Source organism: Alosa sapidissima, chromosome 24, assembly GCF_018492685.1.
Source record: "Alosa sapidissima isolate fAloSap1 chromosome 24, fAloSap1.pri, whole genome shotgun sequence".
Classification (NCBI taxonomy): domain Eukaryota; kingdom Metazoa; phylum Chordata; class Actinopteri; order Clupeiformes; family Clupeidae; genus Alosa; species Alosa sapidissima.
In genome coordinates this window covers 24,070,395-24,080,394 of record NC_055980.1, presented here as the reverse complement: position 1 = coordinate 24,080,394, position 10,000 = coordinate 24,070,395, and positions in this window count along the sequence as shown.

The following is a 10,000-nucleotide window of genomic DNA, read 5'->3' as shown; positions in this document are numbered from 1 at the left end:
GACATTCTCAACAGTCCAACGGTCAAAACGGGCACATATCAACTGTTTTTTTTTTTTTATTACTCTTGATCAATACTTATTGGCAATTTGTTGATCAGATGAATGTCCGTAAGTCTATGGGACATGATCTTAAGTTCAAGTTAAAGTTAAATTGTCCAAATGACAAGGAAGGACACCGACATTTGATTGGCAGTGTTCTGAGACGAGCTGACCCGCATATCAAATGCTGAGGATGGAATGGACAGCCTCTCTACTTCCTCCTCATGATGGAACTTTGGCCTCTGTTTTCACATGTTGCCCTCTGCCAGGGGGGGTCTCTCACCCTACATCTATCTCCCTCTCTCTCTTCTCTCGCTCTATCTCTTCCTCCTTCTCTCGTCTCTCTCTTTCTCCTTGTCTCTGCCTCTCCTCTCTCTCTCTTCCTCCTTCTCTTCCTCTCTCTTTCTCTCTCTCTCTCTCTCTTGTCCAGCTCAGCCTGCTGCAGGCCACATGTTTCAAAGGAGAAGAATTTAGGATTTATGCTTTGCAACACAGTTACCACATGAACCTTTAGCTAATGGCTCTCAGATGGTGTGTGTGTGTGTGTGTGTGTGTGTGTGTGTGATTCTGACCCCTCAGTCATAAGTAGACTTTTCAAGGACAACTGGAATTCACTCATTAAGATTGAGTTCAATCAGAGACTTTCTAATGAGGAGACACAGCACTCAAAAAATCCTCCATAGAACTCCATAGTAGGTTTCTGTCATTTGCCAATGCTTGTGTGATTCTCTTTGTCGCAAGCAATACACTGCAAAAACTCTAATCTAAGTGAGATAAATAACCTTATAATAATAACTCAAGGGAATATTGCTTATTTTTCTATTATTTGCTTGTAACAAAATATTTTTAGACATTTTTACACTTGATTTATTTTTTTTGACCTTGTCATCTTGTATAATGTGAATAATATTAGACTGAACTGAATACAGTATAAGTACAAGTATATATACTCTTTTGATCCTGTGAGGGAAATTTGGTCTCTGCATTTATCCCAATCCGTGAATTAGTGAAACACAAACAGCACACAGTAAGGTGAAGCACACACTAATCCCGGCGCAGTTAGCTGCCTGCAACAACAGCGGCGCTCGGGGAGCAGTGAGGGGTTAGGTGCCTTGCTCAAGGGCACTTCAGCCGTGCCTACTGGTCGGGGTTCGAACCGGCAACCCTCCGGTTACAAGTCCGAAGCACTAACCAGTAGGCCATGGCTGCCTTACATACATACTGCTCAAGACACAACTGTGTTTAAAGGAACACGCCACCCAATGTCAGTAGTAATACAGTATATGTTCTTACCTTAACTTTCACGAGTTGAGTCATACCTCTCCCGTGTCGGTACGTGCACTCAAACGCTCTGGTGCACGGCGCGAATGTGTTAGCATGTTGCTATGCTAGCGGGCTCAGACGTAGCCATAGAGGGAGGATAGCAGTAATCAAAAACATCCACGTTTTCCCTACTTAAATACAGTTGCACGAGTAGTTGATAAAAATGTGTAAGGTCAAACAACATGAAACATGGAGAACCACAATGTGTGGCGCAATAGCACTTGGGAGTACTTCGACCTAGTGAAGTAATATTGATTAACATGGCGTGTTCCTTTAAATTCACAATCATAACTTACCAGTTGCTACGTACACTTTGTCCATTGTAATTTCAGAAGCAGAGAGAGAAAAACAAGTAATTATAATAAAACTTCACAACCTGTACAGATATTTAGATCAGATTTGTATCAGACTTTAAATGTTCTAGAAAGAGTTTAGAGATTACAGATGCTAACCTGACAAAATACCAGCTGATTTTGTAAAGTGCAGTTACTAAAATAACAATGTTTGTGTGTTTATGGTGCAAACCTGTATTGTGGTAGATGTAAACAAATAGCCTTGTAATTTTCACTTTCATAAAAAGAAAAACTGTAATGGATGGCTTGTTGGGGGGATACACCTATTAACATACCTAAAGAGACAGAAGACACCCACACACACACACACACACACCCACACACACACACATACTGTACACACACACAGCCAGGTATTTCAAGAGATGTGTGAATGGAATTGAAAGATGCAGGTTTTTCATCACTTCCTCTCATCTCTTCCTGAAGAGACAAACTCAACCTAGTGCACAGGGTCAGTCTGTCTGGTATGGACCCTTTCAAGAGAGTTCCATTATCAGCATCATAGTTGGCCCCACAAGACTTCCTTTTTAACATTCCATATGTTATCTTAATGCAGAGGAAGTAGATTGGGGCCCAAATAGAATGTTCAAGCATTGTTTTTGTTTACCTTGTTGAAAGGGTCTATAGTGTCAGGCCAATAATAATACTGATGACACTCTTTGCACGATGCACCAGCAAGAAAAGTACATGTTACATATTGTCTAACAGTAGAGTGTAAATAAAGGCTCTTATCATTTGTTAAAAACACATGTATCATGCAAGAAGAGATTCAGGAAGGCTGTATTTTCCAGCCATGCTTTATCTCAAACTTGCTTTAGGAACATTTCGGTAATGCTTTGGCGACAAAATACGTTTTTGTTTTGCCAATAGAAAAGAAAATGTTGAAGTTGAAGTTCAGAGAGCAGCGATCTAAGATTAAGAATAAAACTGTGAAGATCTTTGAGGAGCTCCCTCAACCTGACATATGGTCCTGTGCTTGCTGAACAAACAATCATGTGACAAATAAACAGGTGGAGGGAGAAGATTTTGAAGGAATAAAAAGGAGGAGCAAAGCCACTTTATGTGACCATTGATATCTCAGTGAGAGAGAGAGAAAGAGAGAGAGAGAGAGAGAGAGAGAGAGAGAGAGAGAGAGAGAGAGAAAGCCGCCATCTTTTTTCTCTGTGTCATGCTCAGTGAAACCCTCAGAAGCGTGTACAGTATATTTCTTGTCTGTGTATGGCATCGCTACACCTGTCTGAGTATAAGTACACTTTATCCAAGGTTAGCTAAGGACAAGACCCCAAAGGCTTCTGTGAAGAAGTGTATCGTAGGAATGTCAAATTACCCATAATTAAGGACTTGGGGCTAAACAGCATCTATAATTGCTGCCTTGATAAGAATAGGAGTTTAAACTTCAAATGTCACAACTGTATACACAGTCACATTGACTCAGACACATAGAAACAGAGTTCCCTTTTAAACATTATCTTATATGTCTTATTTACATATAGGCCTACACTTTGTGCATGTTTAGGCAATACAATGTATAATAATGTCTGAACAGCACGTTGGAATTGAACTGATTTGAGAGACTCAGTGGAAGTGGGAGAGAGAGAGAGAGAGAGAGAAGAGAGAGAGAGAGAGAGTGGAAGAGAGAGGAGAGAGAAGAGAGAGAGAGAGAGAGAGAGAGAGAGAGTGGAAGAGAGAGAGAGAGGAAAGGGGATAGCAAAATGAGGGAAGAAAAGACAGAAAACCGAAGAAATGGGAGGCAGCTGAACTGACCTCATGTAACCATAGGGACAAGCTCTCCTTTTGTGTTTAATTTTAACATCCCAGCAAAGTCCGCAGCAGAGAGCCTGCAGACCTGTAATAGAAAATCACCACAATGGCATGACAGTTAGAGCTGTGTATGAGTCACTCAGAACCACGTCGACAAATACACACACACGCAGCCACACACACAGGCACACACACACACACACACAAACACACACACACACGCACACACAGATAGACATAGACATCGACATCAACTGAAAGAATGAGATTCATGGCACACACATGTATACACTGACAAAAAAGAGACCAAGACATGCACCACTCACATACAGAAAGGGAATGAGAGATTAAGTTTGTGAGAGAAAGAAAGATCCACACTTATTTTTAACAATTTCACACTGAAAAACATTTTTAAACTAAAACTGGGCCATCAGTATTTTCAAAAGTCTCTGTATTAGGGGCTTGGTATTAAACTAAAATGTGTTACATTGGATGCAGCTTACAGTAGGAGGAGGAGACAGAAACTGCAACCCTGTTCGTTACCAAACTAAAACAGGACCAACAGCGCTTCCAAACATCTCCATTGTAGGAGCGCAGAATCTCTGGAACAGTAACAACGCCAGACATAAACATAGCAAAGACTGATGTGAAAAGTAATGTGCTTGTAAACTAAAACGTCTTTCATTCAGAGGGAGAGACAGAAGGCCTGAGAGACTCTGGGTGGAGCTGGGGCAGAGATGGAGCTAGACTGCTGAGCGGGTGGGGTGGGGTGGAGGACTGGACTAGACTGGTGGAGTCCCCCTACTGTACTCTATGCTTGTAGATGTGGAGTCCCCCTACTGTATTGTATGCATGTAGATGTGGAGTCCCCCTACTGTACTGTGTGCATGTAGATGTGGTCCCCTACTGTACTGTGTGCATGTAGATGTAGAGTCCCCCTACTGTACTGTATGCATGTGGATGTGGAGTCCCCCTACTGTACTGTGTGCATGTAGATGTGGAGTCCCCCTACTGTGCTGTGTGCATGTAGATGTGGAGTCCCCCTACTGTACTGTGTGCATGTAGATGTGGAGTCCCCCTACTGTGCTGTGTGCATGTAGATGTGGAGTCCCCCTACTGTACTGTATGCATGTAGATGTGGAGTCCCCCTACTGTGCTGTGTGCATGTAGATGTGGAGTCCCCCTACTGTACTGTGTGCATGTAGATGTGGTCCCCTACAGTACTGTGTGCATGTAGATGTGGAGTCCCCCTACTGTGCTGTGTGCATGTAGATGTGGAGTCCCCCTACTGTACTGTGTGCATGTAGATGTGGTCCCCTACAGTACTGTGTGCATGTAGATGTGGAGTCCCCCTACTGTACTGTGTGCATGTAGATGTGGAGTCCACCTATTGTACTGTGTGCATGTAGATGTGGAGTCCCCCTACTGTACTGTGTGCATGTAGATGTGGAGTCCCCCTACTGTGCTGTGTGCATGTAGATGTGGAGTCCCCCTACTGTGCTGTGTGCATGTAGATGTGGAGTCCCCCTACTGTGCTGTGTGCATGTAGATGTGGAGTCCCCCTACTGTGCTGTGTGCATGTAGATGTGGAGTCCCCCTACTGTATTGTGTGCATGTAGATGTGGAGTCCCCCTACTGTACTGTGTGCATGTAGATGTGGAGTCCCCCTACTGTGCTGTGTGCATGTAGATGTGGAGTCCCCCTACTGTGCTGTGTGCATGTAGATGTGGAGTCCCCCTACTGTGCTGTGTGCATGTAGATGTAGAGTCCCCCTACTGTGCTGTGTGCATGTAGATGTGGAGTCCCCCTACTGTGATGTGGAGTCCCCCTACTGTGCTGTGTGCATGTAGATGTGGAGTCCCCCTACTGTGCTGTGTGCATGTAGATGTGGAGTCCCCCTACTGTGCTGTGTGCATGTAGATGTGGAGTCCCCCTACTGTACTGTGTGCATGTAGATGTGGAGTCCCCCTACTGTACTGTGTGCATGTAGATGTGGAGTCCCCCTACTGTGCTGTGTGCATGTAGATGTGGAGTCCCCCTACTGTGCTGTGTGCATGTAGATGTACTTGTGGCATCGGCGCCTTTTCTTTTCTCTCCTTTTCTCTTTTTTTTCCATCCTCTCAATAAACTCTTAAAATAAAAGCCCCAAATTAGAGGCTGGAAGAGGAAACACAATGTACAGGGCAGACAGGACTAAGGCTCAGGCAGTCTCTCAGTCTCTTTTTTTTCTTTCCATCTTTCTGTCTTTCATTCTTTCCATCTTTCCATCTTTCTTTCTTTCTTTCTTTATGTCTTTCCTTCTGTCTGTCTGTCCTTCCTTCTGCTCAGTGTTTGCTGTTCCTGGTGCATGGCCAGGTAGGACATGGGCGGTATGTTTCTCTCTTTCTGTCCCTCTCTCTCTTCTGTCTCTCTCTGTCATCCTTGATCTCTATGTGTATATGTGTGTGAGAGAGAGAGGTGTGTGTGTGTGCGTGCGTGTGTGGGAGAGACTGTTTGAGTGTTTGCTCATTGAGGAGGGCTTCATGTTTAGAGAGAGGTATCCGCGCCGAAGATGGCTGGTCTCTTTCGGTCCTTCTTTTTTTCCCCCTGGTAGCTGTCTTTCGTCTGCAGAGGATGTAGCCTCAGATGGAATTAATGGTGCTGAACTACATTCTTTTCCAAAGAGTTGGTGTGTGAGAAAAAAGAAAGAAAGAAAGAGAGAAAGACAGAAAGAAAGTAAGAGAGAAAGAAAGGATGCAATTTCGATACAAAAATGGACAGACACACAACATTTAGAGACAGTGACACTCAGCACTTATAGCTAAACTCTTGAGACACTGAGGGGGAGGAAATGTTTTACAGAACTGTTAAGGTCTTAATACTTTAACACAGCTGAGGGAATCATCAGTGATAAAAATGCACTCCAAAATGTTTCAAATACTCTTTACTTTGCTACTTACTGCTTTGCTTAAACTCTATGCATTTGGTTGTCATTGTGTGTTGGCGTTCTCATGAAAGCAAGTGACATATTGAAACAACATGAGAAGGACTTCCTGAATGCCTCATAAACTCTTAGTGATCATAATCACACGCAGACTTTTCTATGAAAAAATCCATTCCTCTTTAAGAGTCGAATAGAAATAAAGTTGGCTGTTCAGTAAAAGCAATATGGCCATGGTTATGTTAGGTTGAAGCATGGCAAATGCACATTGTCAGATTTCTCTCCCTCCCTTTCTCCATTCCCCCTCTCTCTTTTCTTGAACATCTTGTCACTTTTTCCATGTGACCTCTCGTTCTCTCCCACCTCCCTCCTGACTCCCTTTCTTCTCGCCTGCTCTTGTTCCCTCCCTCTGCCTCTCCTCTCTCTTTCTCTAACTCTTTCTCTCTTTCTCTAACTCTCTTTCTCTAACTCTCTCTCTCTAACTCTTTCTCTCTAACTCTCTCTCTCTAACTCTTTCTCTCTCTCTAACTCTCTCTCTTTCTCTAACTATCTCTGTTTCTTTCTCTAACTCCCTTTCTAACTCTTTCTCTAACTCTCTCTCTCTTTCTCTAACTCTATCACACTCTCTCTGTCTCTCTCTCTGGCTCTCACTCCTCCCCTCGTCTCTTGCTAATGTCTTTTGCAGACCCCAGTCTCGCGAGATGAGCTCACCAACCCCCTACTCCATCCTCCGTCCTCCATCTTCCTCCTCCTCCTCCTCCTCCTCCTCGTGCAGGGCTGCTTTAAAGGCGAGGGCCTGTACGGGAATAACAGCATCCTCCTCTTCCTCCTCCTCCTCCTCGCGCAGGGCTGCTTTAAAGGCGAGGGCCTGTATGGGAATAACAGATGGCAGAGGCCATACAGTATGTGGAACAAACAACCAGAGAGGAGGAGAGGAGAGAAGAGGGGAGGATGAGAGGAGGAAAAGAGGGGAGGACAAAAGGGGGGGAACAACAGCCATGCACCTACACAATTTCTCACTGAGGGTGTCCAGTTCGGCCTACACACTATGAAATGTTCAGTCCCAAAATTGCACGGAAATTACAAATTAATCTGAAAGTATCACCAAATGTATTATCCAGTTGTGCTCCAAGAGCAAGCAACTCTCAACCCCTTAGGGATGGTCATGTTACCTGCTCTGAGCACTTGAGAGACATTTCACATCTTATCTGTCCCAAATAAATTGAACTGCAGACGAAGTCGGAACTGAAACATTGGGGCAGACAGAGAGAGAAAGGTTCCAACCCAAAGTAGTTTCAACCCAAAGTCGGCTTAGTCAAGACAGATCTGGCTCTGATCTGGCCTTGATCTGGTTCTGATCCGGCTCTGATCTGGTTCTGATCCGGCTCTGATCTAGCCCTGTGTGTGATCTGGCACAGACCTGACAAATCTGCTTTTGGGGATTGAACATCGGTTTGCCCTTTACTGCAATGCAGAATTGGCAGCGTGTGGCACATTTGTTTCCTCATTGTTTATACTGGGTCTGCTCTGTTGGTATGAAGTCAAAATGGTTGCACACAAATGAGAGCTGATGTTCAGGAGCAAGGCACAGGGGCCCTGACAGTGGTCGTGTTAGCAAAAGCAATAGCTGTCCAGGTACTGCCCGACCGGAATTCTGTGTAAACACAAATGCAAGGGAAATGCTGGGCCATTATTGTGAAATGATGTCGACCATATTAAATGAAGAGTTGAACTTGAAGATTTCTTTCAAATCAACCCAAGATCCTCGCACAGCCTGGTTCTAAGCGACATGTTGTCTTGTTGGAGGGCTGCAGAGGCTTCCTCTAACTGTTGGAGACGATCGACCACCTCATTAGAGTTGTCTTCCAAAGAACTGATCCGCTGCCCATGGTCTGCAACAGTCGAGTGCAATCCGTCCAGTGTGGTTGTCAAAGCTTCAAAAGATGACTTAAAGTCTGCAGATAATGCTTTCCTGTGCTCTTCTAACAGAGAGCTAAGTTCTGCTAGCGTGACGCCAGCAGACGAAGAAGAGGCATCTTTATCTTGCTTGCCCTTTGTTTTAGACATAGTCGAGACGTAAAAAATAGTCTGTATAGTTACACTAGCCTTTTGCTAACTACAATTTTTAGTAAAAGAGAGGTTTTAAAGGTAAACTGAAAGTTAAGTCATGGGAGCCAGTTGCCTATGCGTCTACTCCGAAAACGCACACTGTTGACTTATACTCAATTTTATTCGCTCTGAATAAAATCGAGTAAAAGTCAACAGTGTGCGACAGAGCGATCTTATTTTTGCTATTGAAGATTTCTTTCTTTCTGTATATCAACATTTATTAATTTAGCAGACACTTTTCATCCAAACTGACTAACATAGGTCAATTGTACTACAAGGGATTACATTGAGCAACTTGAGGTTAAGTGCCTTTCTCAAAGGCACAACGGTGGAAGGTGGGAATTGAACCCACAACTTTTGCAGGCTACTGCATGCTAGCCCAGCTCCTTAATCACTACTTTCTATCCTCCTTTCTTTCTTTTTCTATTTGTTTATTTGTCTGCCTTTCTTTGTCTGTCTGTCTGTCTGTCTGTCTGTCTCTCTATGTCTGCATCTGTTTCGCTCTATTCATTCCCATGACTTCTGCAGCAGCAGCCTGAGGGCATGCAGGGCTACACTGGTGCCACACACCCCACCTCTTACCGCGTGTGTGTGTGTGTGTGTTTGTGTGTGTGTGTATGTATGTCTACATGTGTGTGTGTGTGTGTGTGTGTGTGTATGTATGTCTACATGTGTGTGTGTGTGTGTGTGTGTATGTATGTCTATGTGTGTGTGTGTGTGTGTGTGTGTGTGTGTGTCTTTAACACACCTCAGGGTGCTAACGCTGCCTCTTAAAGCATTTACAATCAACAGGGAAAAGCTTACTGGCAATTGGACTTTATAGCACGCTAACGAGAGGACTGGACAGCCTAGTCAACGCCACATATAGATCAGACAGCATTATGCTGACGTTTTCTACTTTGTTGAGATATGGGATTTGGAAAATAAAAATAAAATATTGTTATATTTATGAAAGTAATATCAGTGCATTTCTATGGGGTCATATATTGCAGAGAGGAGACATTTTGTTGGAAACTCATAACATGTGCAGTCACAAAGGGAAAGGTGACTTGCAGCTGGGCCTCCAACATAAACACAGCCTCACAGACATGCAGACGCCCCCTGTTGGCGAAAGAGGGAATTGCAGCCCTTCTAGTGTGGCCTGCAAATCATCACCGTGGAGGGGATTAGAGAGAGTGCAGATGCCTTGGTGGAACTCTCAGGGCTTTGGTATGACTCAGGCTGGCTGCCTGTTGTCCCACAAAGCTCAGTTCTACCACGGATAGTTTCTCAAACTATCAACGCCAGACCTGCACTAATCTGGTGACAGGAACCACCAAAACCGGTCACTCAACACAAACACCTGAATATGTGAAAACAACAGATAGGCTTAAAAAGGATTGAAATCATGACCTTACTTTTGCACCCGAAGATGCATCAACATCTGTTACACACTAGGCATGCAATGCCATCTATGTGTGAATGAAATCCAGTGGTAAGGGACAGACTTGGACCT